The 15,361-nt window shown below is 43.5% G+C and overlaps 1 long non-coding RNA gene across 1 annotated transcript in view; it reads left to right on the top strand.

The window, feature by feature from the left end:
* LOC308067805 overlaps window positions 1-15,361 on the top strand; it is a 65,602-nt gene that overhangs the window by 26,648 nt on the left and 23,593 nt on the right. The window contains exon 1 of the long non-coding RNA XR_013929743.1: window positions 1-15,312. This exon is cut by the window's left edge and continues 26,648 nt beyond it. This is a non-coding gene — a long non-coding RNA (uncharacterized lncRNA). The remainder of the gene's footprint in view (window positions 15,313-15,361) is intronic.

Genomic DNA, 15,361 nt, shown 5'->3' with positions numbered 1-15,361 from the left:
TTAAGCCATTTTCCAGCACCCTTCCCATACCATCCCAGTGCTACGTATCTGTGATCTAGTGTGCACAAGAGGTAGCATCAAAGAGCAGCAGTCATGTACATTAGGTGGCTGAAAGTGATCAGGTCGCTTGCTGTCTGCCTAAGGAATGATATTTAAAGACTAGGGGTGATGGCAAAATGAATTCCGTTGATTTTTGGTTTTGTTTTTTTTTTAACGTACCTTGAACCACCCCCAGTGTTGGTGAGCTAATTTGGTGCAGAAAAAAGATGTCTGAAACCGAAGATGCCATGAGCATTTAAAATTTGAAGATAGAATAGGAAATCAAAGGTTTCTGCATTAAAAAAGTTCTTGTTAGAAGCAGTGAGGTGAATTGATTCTTTTCTCCCACAGTTTTTTGAATGGTGACATTTAAATAGTAGAGAATGGTGGGTTTTAATTTCTACATCCACCCTTCTTGCACACATGCACTCCTCACAAGCTTTACTTGAAACTTCAGTTTTAATTTGTGTGGCTTTGTGGACAGGAGTGGGGTCATGCTTTTGAAGTAATGCTTCATTATTGCTTTGTGTACTTTCCTATTAACTTCAAGACAGTATCCAGCTTATCATTGCTTGATCCTTCATGCATCTCAAATGCAACACTGACTGCTAGGCTGCATGTGTTTCCTGACCTTCTTTCATTTCTATACAATGTCCATATGATCCATCATAGCTTTGAAAATTCAACTGCAGGGTAGAGATTTCTTTGCCAGAATTGATCCTTCTCTTTTCCTCAGAAACCATCAGATAAAGGAATACTTGTGACAAATAACCATGAGAAAGATCACCACATTAGAAATCTTACGCTTTGTGCCGTGCTAGCTCTGTGTAATTTGGACAGGTCCTCAGTTACTTGTCTTTCACCTTTGGGGTAATTATTTGCTTGCGAGTGACGAAGATTCTTGATCCCGTTTTGACCTGCAGAACTTCTGATAAGGAAAGATTTGCCGTCAGGCTGCAGTCCACAAAAGGCTGATATTCCTTTTTTTCACGATCACATTATATTCGTTGGAGAACTGTACAAGATGAGAAGCTCATTATAGCTTTGGGGTCATCACTGAACGATTTTATCCAATGGCCTTCAAGCACTTCCACAAGGGCTTTCATATCATCCCTATTATAATAATCTCGTATACATTGTTTTAATTTCTATATCCTTTTCATCTAGCTACTGAAAGAAAAGTGTTTTACAATTATTAATGTATTTAGCCTCGAAGCTTGTGAGTTAGAGAAAACTTCATTATGCTCAGGGCAGGGGTGGGTGAATTGAGGAGCAGAGAAAGAAAGCATTTGCTAATGGTCCTGGAGCCTCATTCGCTCTGTGTGACTCAGTGATGAATAAAATCAGGGCTAATATGGCTTTAAGCAGCTCTTCCGTATGGTGTTTTGCTGTGTGATAATATCATTATTGTTTAACTAGGACAGACTTGTTCTGTGCCTCTTGGCTGGAAGAGGCTGAGTTTTACTAAACTCAGACAATTTGGAGTTTTCTGGTAAAAATGAAAATATACCAAATATTTAGGAGGAAGACCAAAATCTTGGAGCGCTTAAATGAGTAAGACTGAAATTCAGAAGAGCTGTAATTCAGGCGCTGTATCTTCCCACTGCCTTACCTGCAGGGACCTGCTTTCTCATGACACACTGCAGTCACTCTGTGGGTACCTGGTTTTGTTAGATCATGGAAGACGGAACTGGGATCAGGAAACCTGGCAGGTGGAAAAGGGAGAGAGCACAAGCCTTGTTCACTGCGCACACACACGCACACAGACACTGCCCCCCGCTGAGGCATCTTCTTTCACAGACAGCAGGCCCCTGTGAGAAGTGTTGTTCAGTTAAAACTGTGTTTCAGTTGAAAATTGTCATCAGCTCTGCCCTTACTTTCATTTGCAGTTTCCTCTGATGTTTTGCCCATTGTGTCAGTGCAATAAAAAATGCCTCCTAATTCAGGGGTGACCATTAAAATTGTGTGTTAACCAGACAGCAGTGTTTACAGGCAGAGCCGCAGCATCCAAACAAAACTGCCTGAGGTGTAACCATTAACGGTTTTGCCACAGCACTGACTGTGTCAGGATAGGACATTTAAAATTCAGCCCATGTGTGCTTTCCATTCCAGAGAGTTTTGTGGTTTGCACAAGAAGGGTTATTGATAGTTTATCCAAATGTTTTTTGACAGACCCTTTCACACGTTCCTCCTAGGTGGTGCAGCACACAGGGCTGCTTTTTATCACTGTTGGTTGGATGTTACCCAAGGCGGCTGTTCTGCCCTTGTTCATCACAAAATGATCCATAAAGCAAATTGGGATATCTAAATGCACCAGGTTGTTCACGGATCCCACAGCAATTATTTCAGAGTGTTGGATGTAGAGATGTTTGCCAGAGGTGGAAAGCAAGTTGCAAATTGTATGAAATCCTCTCAGCAAGGAGTGGCTGGTCTCAGTCCACCGTCACTTGTTCAAGGAGGAGGATGGTCTTGGCAGACCATCCCAGCACTAAGTAGAAGATATATTTGTAGCTGAAATATTAAGTGCAGCCCTTCATGGGCGGTCCAGTTTGGAAGCTGGTCTAAAGGACAAAACTAATACCCTTCAGCCTCGCTGTTTAGACATTCTTCAGCCCTTGTGACCCAACCTGAGGGGTGCTGGTCTGAACCCCCTTTGGCCTCTGCTTATCATCCAGTGGTGGGGATACGCTGAACCCACTGTCACTGACTGATGATTCATGGCTTGGATATCAAGCTGACATCTTTTTTTCTTCTTACATAGAGGAATTATCCCAGTGACCAGCCAGCTCTTTGCTGGCCGCAGCCCAGAAGTACTTGTACCACACGGGACCTATAGATTGTAGTCTGGAAACAGAATCAGGACTCTGCCAAAGCAGATGGATAGGTGTGCCTACAACATGTAATCTGATGTATATTTATAGTGTGTTCTCTGTGTGGATGTATGTTTTTGTGTGTGTTGCATGTAGAGGGGCTTATTTGATAACTGTCACACGTGAGCAATACGGGTGATGTATCTTCTCTGTTTCCGTGCCTGACGTACATGTATGTGTGTGTACAGTGAATGCTCTCCCTTTGTCTGTATATAAAGGCTGGGAGGGCTGTGTGAAATTTGGACATTTCATGTGAAACTTTATCAGATCATTCCTTTGCTGAACTGGTTGATCTGATTAGAGGTGGCTTAAAAAAAAAAAAACACCAAAAAAACAACTAAGTGAAGTGAACAGGTGGCAGACATAAATACGCAGCTGTGCGTTATTGCTGATTTTATTGCTATTTTATAATGTTGTCCGTGGTTATTTTACAATGATTTTCTCTGTTCGTGACATTGCTGTAAATCTCATTGTAAAATGGCCCTAATGTGCAATGAATACCATTAAGCAAAATGGAGACGCTTAGAGAATCACTCTTTTGTTATGAAGAGAGAGACAGGGAGAGAGATGCAGCTAGGGAAATAGCAGAGAGCCATGGGGAAAGAATTAGGGGACTGAAAGGCTTGTTATGTAATGAGGGTAAATCTCCGCACGCAACGCCGTAAAAACATCGCGGGATAAAGCAATAGCTCGTTTGACCCACTAGATGGAGATGGAAAGAAGCATTTTCTATATGATGATAGTCCTGGTAGCTGCCTGCTATGCACTCTGCTTGCCTATTGAATGGCTTTTACTTACAGTATCTTAAGCCTGTCCTTAAAGCAATTACAAGATTTCTCCAGTGTAACATTTGGCATGTGCGGGCTATATCTGGGCTTTTAGCACTGGCTAATTTGCCTGGCCTAATTTTGTATATGTTCCCATTTATATTCATGGTCGGTATCTATTGTAGTTACAGTCTTTTTCATATGAAAGGCACCTCATTCTTTTCTTAATTTTATCGAGAATTAGTACAGCTTCTTGTATGTCAGCAGGATGAGGCTAGAGAATTGGAAGTATTTTTCCTTCTGAAAATCAATATCTCAGTGGCTCTATCTATCGTTAACTTTTCTCACTTCTTTAGTACCTACAAAGTTTTTTGGGGTCAAGTCCTCCGGCTAGGACTGAGCGAAATACAGAGTTCCCACTTTTTCGAGAAGTCCAGCGCCAGCACTCACTCCAAAGTCGAAGGCAAATCTTGCAAATATCCTGTCATTAAAAATGTCAAATTCTCTGAAATGTTTTTGGTGATGAAGCATTCACTCCCTTTTTCTGAAAGTTGATTTTATCACAAAATATAGCCAAAAGTTTACAAATGCCTCAAATCCAGAAGTTTTGGGATTGAGGGAAAAAACTCCAGAACTCCTGGCACATGATGTTTCTAAAGGAAAAGGTAGTGGGGATGCCCCTGCTGCAGCAGCCTCGTGCTGCGTGGCTGCACAGCTGTGCTCCCTCCCTACAGCCACATCTGGAGCACTCAGCTCCCGTGAGCTCCTGTGTGCCACTGCGGCACCACTGCTGCCGGCTTTTCCAGATGCTTAGCTTCCTGACATAGAGCCTGAAAGCCCAGCTTTGCTAGCAAAGCCTGAAGAAGACAGGATTCCCATCCAGCATCCAGTAGCCCTCTTGAAATCCATGCTCATGGACCCGCTGTGATGTGTTGGAAGTTTACAGGGCATTTCTGACAAAATGTTTTGGATTCAGCAAAAGAGCATCTTCCACTGAAATGGTGTGTTGCCTGAAAATTTCTGGCCGGTTCTCCACTGATTGCTTTGGGATGTGGGGAACAATTCAATGAATACCGGAAAGTCAGGGAGCATCTTCTGTGTTGGGAGCTGACTGTCCTTGTAGTGCTGGGGAACTGGAACAGCCTTTGCTGTGTTTTCTGACAATCTCTTTTATTGAGGTTTAGCTAACAGAGTTTGCTGTGTGACCAGGGCAGGCTAGGAGTCTGCAGCTGAGTAGTTGTGGCAGCTCTGCTGATGGATGCTGAAGCACAGAGCTGCTGCAATTCATTTGCCCTTGACTGCCTGACCATCTCTTGAGTGCTAGGCTGGCTTACAGCCCCCTTGCACTGTGCAGTAAGCTGTATTGTTGCAATGTACCCACTCTATTGCTTGTAAAGACTCTGATGGTTGAGCAGAGAAAGCATATTTGAACATGGCCATGAGTATTATACAGATCATGTAATACTACCCCACAGGGCCATGCTCCAGCTGTTAAGGTTGTGTATCTCCATGCACTGTTTGCACCTGAAACATTTGCTCCAGTCTCTTGCAACCCCCAAAGGACTGGCAGCTCCAGAGCAGCACTTATTCTTTCGTTCTTTGCTTTTCTTTCCTCCCTTGATTGTCACTCGCTGCATGGGGTGGAGGCATGTGTACAGATTTCTGCACCCCTCAAACAGCAGCCATCCGTTTGGAAATGTGGGTCCCAGGGCTCAACGTACTCCACACCTGCAGGTCTCAGATTTTGCAGAGCAGAACCCAAGACACTTGTTAAGCTGTTTATTCAGCATTACTGTCACTTTTCATTCTTCAAAGTGAGATCAGAAACCACTTCAGCAGACCCTTCTCTCTCAACAACCAACTTCATGAATCGCTTCCAAGCCTGCCGAATGTCAGCGATGTGAACAGGGGTTATAACACTTGGGGCTGCTCTTGCACGGGGGCTTTTCCACATGCAAGTTTTGGCCTCTGTACAAGATTATGGGTGGGTTTTAGGAGGTGGTGATATACAGGATGTCAGAGTAAATGCTGTAACGGTCTGCTGTGGGGTTGAACTGCATAAATTCCAGAAAGGAGAGAAGTAGTACAAGTGTCATTCCTCTAGCAGGGACCACAGCTTACCGCGGGTGGGGGATTTGTCCTGCTCATGATCAGGAAACCTCCAATAGAAAGAAAAAAAATACAAAAAGGGAATGTGTCTTGATTAGGTGGAGCTGCCTGTAGGCTTGAAACGATGCTGAGCGGTTAAAGGCAGGTACCACTCCTGAGTGACTAGCACTCAATGTGGCTTAGCTGCGCCGTCTCATAGACCACGGCTCTGGGCAATTGCCCTGGTCGCTTGTCCCTAAAACTGCCTGGGGAGGCTTTCTGCAGTTAGCAATCTGTTTTAATCCCTGGAGAGATTATTTAGTCTCATACTTCAGCTCTTACAGCTGAGCCTGTGCCTGGCCTTCATTTCAGAGCTGCCCAAGTGCTCGCTGTAACAGCTGCCTTGTTGGAGGTGAATTTTCAGCTGTGCCAGAAGAGGCTTGCAAGGAAGTTTGTGTTGTACTTAGTCATGCTGCTTGGTTCCAGCAACGTTATTTGTCACACAAGACCACAAATGCAAAAAACTACTTACAAATGTATAAAAGCCCCCAAACCACTGAGCACCAGGCAGAAACACTCTTTTACAAGCCACTGATTGCTCCAAGGGTCTCCCTGGCATTGAAAACCCACCATTTGTTGGCCTTTTGTAACCAAATACACAAACTATGCCTCTCAGGTGACCGGGGCAGTTTCTTTGCAAATCTAAGTGGTGTTGCCAAGAGTATGTTAGAGGAGTAGAAAATAAGTATTTGCTTAAAGAGGGATTGCACTTTCCAACTCAGAAATGTGTAAGGTTTTTCAAACTGATTGCAACTTTCTCTGGAGAGGACAAGTGTGTTGTCTGGCTGTAAACTGAAGTGAAAGGAAATTGGAGTAAGTTTTTTTTTGACGATATTTGAAAAACATCTTTAGAAAGCCCTCAGGCAGGCAGCAATTATATCACTGCAAGGGATGGTCAGGGCTCACTGGCTCTGCAAAATCCCGCTTCCCCACTGGGAACCCCGACCTGCTGTCCGGTGTGGGGGACATGCCATGCCAGGGGCTCCACACACCATTTTTCTGTGATAGGTGTAGGTGCTTATAACAACAGAAATTCATTTTTTTATAACCGGTGCAGGGTTGCAAAAGGCAGATTGCTCAGCTCGTTTTATGTATGTGAAGGGCCATATACTGAGTATGAATCTACTGTTGTGCTCCAAATTCCTGTTAACTAATATTTTATGCCTTTTATTTCTCTAGTACAAATGGCTGCTCACTGTGGGTATTTTTTTCCCTTGTGATGAAGCTGCGCTCCCAGCAAAGCAGTGAGGGGGGAGTGGGAAATGTATGATTGTACATAAATGTATGATCGTACATAAATATATGATCATACATGACTAGGATGAGGAGCCGCTGTGTGATGAGAGCAGATCAGAAAAGTTATCCTGTGTTTAAATGAGTAGAAGTACTCTAATGGGAAAAGTTTGGGATGCCTGGTGTCATGTGCAGGACGAAGCATGAGGGTGGAATATGTTTTGTGTGAGAGCATGGAGGGAAGGTAAATAATCTCTCCTGTGTGATGAAGTGAGAGAAGAGCAGTGTTTGGTGGCATGGGCGCCCCTGTATGTGAGGGAGGTCTCATGCAGTGAAGCTAGCCCTCTGCTAAACTAAAAGCATTTCAAAGGGAAACCTGCAGGTCAGTCTGTTTGGCCTCCAGAAGTGGCACAAAGAAATAGTAGTTTGGTTCCGTTCATATGCGGTGACAGCTTCCTGCGCTGGGGGACACACGACCCTGGCCATCTTTAACGTCCCCAGGTGTGATACACGCACGGGTAAAATGTTTATCGAAGGATCTGTCTTTTGCATGTTGTACACCCGTGTATCTATTTCAGGGTAGAGCAGCTTCATTTAAACTGCCTGGAAAGATTAAATTATATTATTCTGTTAACATGACAAGAGGGTGACAGACTCCGGTTTCACCACACAATGGTACACAGCGAAGCGGAACTTGGAACATGTACCTGCTCCCTCCCAGGGAGGAGCATATCGATTGAAGAGCTGTGTAGTGCGTTAGAAGGATGAGAAAGCGTGGATTAATTTCAACAATCTGATGTAAAACATGAACATCCCCTTCTTGAGCTGAATCACAAAGGGGGGGTTCTGCGTCTGTCAGGTGTCACAGCGCAGGCAGGGCGGGGGACCCCGCAGTGCCGAGGTGGATGGTAGACCAGCAGAGGAACAGCTTTAGGTTTTTTCATCTTTGTTTTGTTGACAGCTCCTGACCTTGCAACAAATAAATGCAGCTTTGCATAGACAGAACAAAATAATACATCTTATTTTCCAGATGGGAGCAAGAACAGTCTCTTGTTTGGGGACTAGCTGAGGGAATTAACAGTATTTTGTTCCCTATATCTTCTCCCTGCCCTTTGGCAGATCTGCATAGGTAAACTTTGATTTTGATGGAAGTTTGGCACAGATCATCTCTGAGCCTCCTCTTCTTGTTTGCAAACCTTAATTTCCCTACCTTACAGGAGTGTTGTGACAATTCATAAGTAAAAGATCGTGAGATGCTCAGATCTGGGGGTAATTCATACGGGTGACTTAGACAGACTGCTTTGCAGTGCATTAGACAAGATGAGCCAGGCATTTTTGATCAAAAGACAGTTACATGGCCGTTCAGTGGTTGGTAACATAAACATCAAAGCTCTGGTAGAAATATGTATTTGGCTTGCGAATCTGTCTGTTCTCCTCAGTTTTGGCAGGACCTTTAAACCCTTCAAGCTTTTCTCTAATAACACAGTAAAGTGTCTCCAGTACAAGTTTTCACATGTGCTGCAGAAATATTTATTGTACTAGGAAGAAACTGTGGAGCTGTGTTGATGGCGTAAGCTCCTGGAGGCATCCGTGCAGTGGAAAAATCAGGCACTACGTTAGCTCTCACGTTAAGTCTTGCAGATTCTCACGGCTAGTGTCAGAGGTCCTGCAGACCTTCTCATATCCCCTGTTGCTTACTGTTTACTGTTCCTTATGGTACAGGAACGCCAATGGCTGGCTCATACACAGTGACTTTGATGCCAGAACAGGCTCTTGCCCAGCACTGAAGGGAGCCAGTTGCCCTGGGATGCTCTCAATTAGATGTTTGATTTGCTCTCAGAAGGTAGGGGGGATTTGTCAGGAGGGAAGATGGCATTGCTGCTTCTTTCACACTCAGCTTTAAATAGCTTCTTGGGAACACCAGATCTCTGTACGCTTTCTCCTGGGTGAACACATTAGGGGCTGACTGTTCTGCACAATAATAATAAACCTCCAGAGCTTGGAGCATGAAGCATTTAGGAATAATGAGACCTCTTTTTGTATTTCTTTACACGAGGTCATGCCATGACATCAGGGGAATTCTGCTTAAAAACTGACATCACAAGACTGCTTAGCAGCTACTGGCTTGACTAAGTAGCTACCATCGGTACATGTGAAAGCTAGTTTGTTTCGGAAGGTTGAATTCCTAAATACTCAAATCATACACACAACTGCTTACACAAAGCCGCATTAGTTATGCTTAGTTCACTAACAAGATTTATGTGTGCGCTGTGCTAGAGGCAGCGAGACCATACTGTGCAACAAATGCTGTTCCCTGACAATGGTGACTCGTGCTCTAGGTAATTTATCACAAAGGCTTGACAAGTTCAACAATACATCAGGTAGATTTACTCTCACTTTGAGCTTAATGTTACTCATTCTCTTATGTTCTAGAAATGATCCTTTGGTGAGGTCCGGAGGCTGAGAAGCTGGCTTAGAGGTGTAATGGGACTTACTCATGGCTATCGTCAAATCTACAATTGTTCCTTTGAATATTGTCAGCAGCCTTTCAGATGCAGACTGCAAGACTTTAATGCTGCCAAAGGGTTTTTCTTGGTAGAGAAAAATCTTCCTCTTGATATTCAGCAGTTTCTTTATGGGGTTGTTTGGTCTCTAGATATGAGAAAATCCTGGCAATTTTGATCATTTGAAGAGAAAGAGTAATGTGTAGTGCTTAGTACAGTGTGTCGCTCTTCAAATCACTGATTATGCTTTATTTTCTATTATGTTGAATGGTGTGATTCTATTATAGACTATCATTTTCTCTTTTTACTGCAGTTTATTTCAAGGATTCCTGCTGGAGCTCTATCTACAGAACATTTCTAGATGACAATTGACTATCTAAGACTGTTTCAGGAATACTTAATGGGCCAACTCAAATTAACCAATCTGAGGAAGTGAATTTTGGCCTTGAGAGCACTCTGAACACATGCCATACTGCAAGCAAAGGGAAAAGGCTGTCTGCTGTCAGAATTTCAGTAGATGTCAGTGTGGATTTTAAGCTGGATGCTCAGCCTGAGTATTTAGGTTGTTTTCTCTGGGAACTTACCACAGTCCTGTTCTCAGTTATCAGCCCTTGGTTCAATTTAACCTCTTCTTTACACAGGCTGATCAAAGATTGCTGGTGGTAGATGGTTGCTAACTTAGATAACAGAGCCAGGACTAAGAGGGGTCTTTTGCTCCTTAGAGTGGTCGTAAGTCTCCCCAAAACCATGACCTGAACATCCTGCCTGTGTAGCTGGTGACTGTAACAGAGCCACACATCTGGCTGAGGCACAGGGTGAGATGCTTCACATCCATCCTGGTGCAGCCACCAACGTCCTTATCTGGCAGGAATTGCTAAGCCTGCATGGGAAGATCAAAAGAGCCCATCAACATTTGGGCCTAACCCTGATTGCTGTCAAGAGTACATCAAAGGTAAACACCAGAACAGACAGGCAAATAATGGCCAAGAAGAAAGGTGGGCTGCTGCTAAGAGGCTGTCTGATCTTCAGGGAATGATATTTAGTACTGGCCTTCAGAGACAACATTGTGATGAGTGAGAACAAACACTGAACAAGGTAGAAGGCAGCAAGCAGTCAGTTTATGGCAGTTTATTCCAGATTTGGGGCAGTGTTTCAGCACATTTCTCATTTGATTGGCTTATCCGACTCTATTACATTTTCAAAAATTGTGATATATACTGTCAGGAAATACACTACTCATTGATGGGACTGAACTCCCAAGCATACTCTTCAAGCTGCAGAATTATCTACTTTATTGTATTCTTCCTCTTCAGCTTGAGGAAATTATAAAAAGGAAAAGAGCAAAATCATAAGCTGAAGGCATTCATTTTCCCCCAGAACTCTTCTTTCTCTAGCTGTTCAATCTTCCAAAGGTTTTAATTTCATAAACTGAGGTGCTGATCCAACAACTTGTCTTTCAGGGATCATTATTAAATATCAAGGAATAATTTAATTTTCCCTCCACACAGTTTTATTTTTTCTTATGACCATTTGAGACATAATCATTCATGTGTATGCAAGTCATAGCTGGAGTGGGGGAGAAAAATGTCAGTGGACCTGAACCTTTCCCAGCTGTTTTCTGGGTGGTCTTTGTTTGAATGGCAATTATCAAGCACAGAGAGCACCAGGAAGGCTGATATCCATTACAGAGCAATGCCCAAGTCCTCAAGAAATTAGGACAACAACTGCAAAGAGCAAGGCTCGCCCTGGCCAGGGCTGTGTGTTACCCCTGCAGAAGAGTGTGGGTTAGGCTAGGGGACCAAGAAGGTCTGCATAAACCTTTGAAGCTCCCTCCACCTTACAGCTGTCCACTGTGAGACCTTATCTAATCAGCAGCCTTGGGATGTGCCTCCCTCTCCGCACTGCTGTTGTGCATTTGTTAACTGATGCCTTTTGCTCCAGGGATGGTGGATTTCAGGATTGGTTTTGGCACTGCATCTCCTTTTTGGGGAAGTGCATAACCAGCTATTTCAGTATGGGTAATGCTTGCAGTATGTGAAGCACGAGCTTTTTTGTTTGCTTGCTTGTTTAAAGAAGATGGAGTTAAGTGCATGCTTAAGTGATTTCCTGGTGGAGGATCCAAATTAGAACTTTGTGATGATAATTAAGGGGCCATTAAGGAGGGGGGGGAGGAAGTTTAGCCCATATTCAATAGCAGCCTAGCAGCCCAAAGAAAAATGTGAGTGCCCCTCTTACTATTAATATATTCCAGTGCATTCCCGTGGTCATGCTTTCATTGGGAAATAGCACTTCACAGAGAGGCCTCAATACGTGTACCTGTAAAATCTCTTGTGTGTTTGATGTTGGCACTTCTCTGAAGATGTATTTTTCCAACACAAGCCTGAGTCAGTAACAGACAGCTCAGAGGAAAGGCTGGGCTCCAGGAACAAACACAGCTTTCGTCTTCTCTCTTTGAGGGCTTTGGATCGCAAAAAGAAGCGTAACCTGGCTGTTCAGTGTGTTTCTGTTCTGTGTTCAAAAGTCTGATGTGGAGGAGACCAAGAGCTGGTAATCGGTATTGAGTTAATTCCTGCCTTCATCGTTGCTGCCTTGCAAACTTCAAAGCAGAAAAGCTACTCTCTTTACACCTACAAGCATAATTTCCAGAGCTGAAGCAGGGTAATTTTCACATGCAAATTCAAGAGGCGAGCCTGCCTTATCTGAGCCGGTGGACTTGCTATTTAACGGGACAACAGCACCTCTCCTTTTCTTCCCAGAAGGGGAGCAAGGCAGCAGAAATAAAAGGTTTTCTTTTGCTGTTGTTTTAGAGGAAAAGATGTGTACCTTTAGAAAAGGGGGACATGCCACCTTGTGCTTTGTTTTTATGCTTTGAATTGTGTTGAATGCTGGAAAAAATAGAATTCAGTTTACCGTCTAGAGCTCTATATTACATTTTTCATAAGCTGTTGGAAGCATAATGCAGAAATCAAAGACTTGGCAAAGGAACAGGTCAGCTTTACAATCTCTCTTCTTCTCAGGCATTTGAAATATACAGATTTGTGGACATTAATCCTAACATTATTAATGTAGTGGGAAAACAGGGAGCAAATTTATAGTATTTACAGTTCTCACTGTTGGTTTTTTCATATTCTCTTTGGGACAGTAATTTCTCCCATTTATTATTTCAAAAGCCGCCTTCTTGGTCTTGAATATTGGTGGGTATTTTCATTGACTGTAACAGTGAAATTATTGGGAAGGAAAGTTATTCAAAGCAGAGAAGAGTGAGTGCCAGGGGACCAGGCAGGATAACTGCGGGTCTGATTTAGGCACCAGGTCACTTTGCAAGCTTAGGTACTCCTGCTAAGTCATCTCAGAAACGACCTGAGGGTTTGAGTTGCTCAGCTTCTGAAAACTGCTGTAGCTTGGGCTGGTTTTCTGTTTAGTTTTTTTGGGTTTTTTTTCCCCAGCAGTTCCACAAAGAGGGTGTTGAACCCTGGCTGTCATGCCTCCTTTGCTTGGTGACCATATTTGATTCTGTTTCTAGCTGGGCTGTCTGTCGGTGGCACATCAGTGAAGCAGGCACAGTTAGCAGGTTTGCAAGCGTGGCCCCAGGCGTCCGCTGACCCTCAGGCATAAGCCTTCATGCAGGAAGCTGTGTATAAACATAAAAATAGCTAAAGCTCATAAATACTTGGAAAGTTGCATTTTCACAGCAGAGCCTCTCTGCATTAGTTCCCTGTGTGGGCTGTCAGGGGCACGTGCAGCTTTTTGACATGCTCAGAAAAAAGCCTGATCCCGACGCAGAGTGGTTTTGGGCAGTCCTTATCGCTGGATTGGCTATTCCTGAGGCTTGCCCTCCTTGAACAGCACGCAGGGACCGTGTTGCTGTTCCCTGACCCAGGCACACAGGCCAGTGTGGGCTGGCTGTCATCTTCCTGCACCCCACCATGTCTCTCGAGGGAAATGACTGATGACCTCTGCAGAAACTGAGGACTTCATTGTTAATTGCTATGGACTCTAAGTCTGATTAAAATCAGCCTTTATTAAATTAAATAAGCTCCATCTGTTAATAGTGTGTGCCCTTCCACTGGAGATAAAGCAAGTCAAAGGAAGTATCTTTCAGATTATATTCTTGTTTCAGTTAAGGTACAGAATAGAGAAGTGGCTCAGTCCTTGAAGTCCAAGCCAGATCACCCCGAGTCTCTGGTCTCTAATGTATCAAACCCAAACCCAAGCTCCAGCGGCAGTGTGAATGGGAATAAAAATCCAGATTCAATGGAATGAATCTCAATGGTTTGGGCCCTGCACTTCAGTGTTGATGATAAATTTGAGCCAGGAACTGGCCTGAAATCATACTATATGGGGTGAAATAGACTTACAGTTCCATTCTCATTCTTCTTTTAAAGAATTTAATGTGTTGGATGACATTTCTCCTGGGGTTTCCAAGTACTTTGGTTGGGAATCATAGTGGGAAGACAGATGTAATTTGGCTGGACACTTTACTCTCTTGGTTTTGTTCTGCTTTTTCATGTCCCTCAGATCCCAAAGTCAATGAAGTACAGGGACTTGCCATTTGTGTTTGCATATACGCATCTGCCTTCCCGCTTGGAGCTTTCAACTCACCCTTTGATATGCAAGCAAAATGACACAGAACTGAGGGCTGAGTATGGAGGAACTTCTAGTAAAAGAAACCCTAAGGAGGGGAATTTGGCAGAATTACAATAGAGCTGATAAGATTATGGTGCCTGTGCCAAATCCCCTTCCCTTCCTGAAACGGCCTCTTGGGGTATTTGGGTGCTGGGTCTGAAAGTTGTTGCTTGTCACCATTTCCAAATGGGCCCAGATGACTTGCTGATCTGACTGCAGGGCTGCTGGGCAGCTTTCCATAGACTTGATATGCTAAAACACCTTTGAATGGATAAAAGAGAGCTCTGGAGAGGAAGAGGTATCTCCAGGTCAGTGATGCTGTCGCATATATTCTGTCACCTTGCTTTTTGTGGCAGTGGGCAAGCAATGTGGAAACCGTAATGCCTGGATAAGGAAGACAATGCAACATCCATCAAAGCACCGTATGGTACCTGGTACCATGGTCATGAGAGATGCTGTGGCCTTTGGTGGACCTGTGTGGAGGAACTAGTCTGAGGAACCAGAAGGCATCTGACTCCCACATGAGAAACCGTGAGCAGATGCCATGTGCTTAGGTACTATGTGAGAGGGAAGTGCATCTTACCTGCCGTAAGGACAGGGCATTCCCTGCAATCATGCACCAACATCTATCTCACCACAGTTTTCAGGGATCTGGGTTTTGGGTTTTTTTTCCTCTTTAAATTGCAGATTGCATTCATGCTTTTGTTTTTCATGGGGATCAACTTGGCTCTGTCCTTGTGGTTCAAATCCAGCTCACCTCTGGAAGTTGGAGAATCACAGGAAGTCTATTTAATCAAGTTCCCATTTGAAAAATCTTGCTTCCACTGAAATCAGTGATAAAACTCCCACGGATTTCATGCAGGCTGAGGTTTTTTCCCAAAGCCACCAGACAATGTGGGTGAGTCTCTTTGATTTGTTGATTGAAAGTTGGGGCTTTATAAAGGTCCTTCCAATATTTAGTTATGTTGAAAATACCACAAGGACATTCTTTTATGGAATATGTTACACTGTGTTCCTTGACCTTGGTCATGTGAGCAAAAATGAATTTTTATATGTAATTAGCAGAGATAAACAAAATAATATTTTGAGGAGATTTATTTTAGGATTGAGAAGAACATGGAAAAGGTTTTTTGTATATGAAACATAATATTTTGAGGAGATTTATTTTAGGATT

This window comes from Falco punctatus (assembly GCF_963210335.1).
Source record: "Falco punctatus genome assembly, chromosome: 7".
Lineage (NCBI taxonomy): Eukaryota > Metazoa > Chordata > Aves > Falconiformes > Falconidae > Falco > Falco punctatus.
The sequence above is the reverse complement of the archived record's forward strand: the minus strand, read 5'-3'. Positions and strand labels throughout refer to the sequence as shown.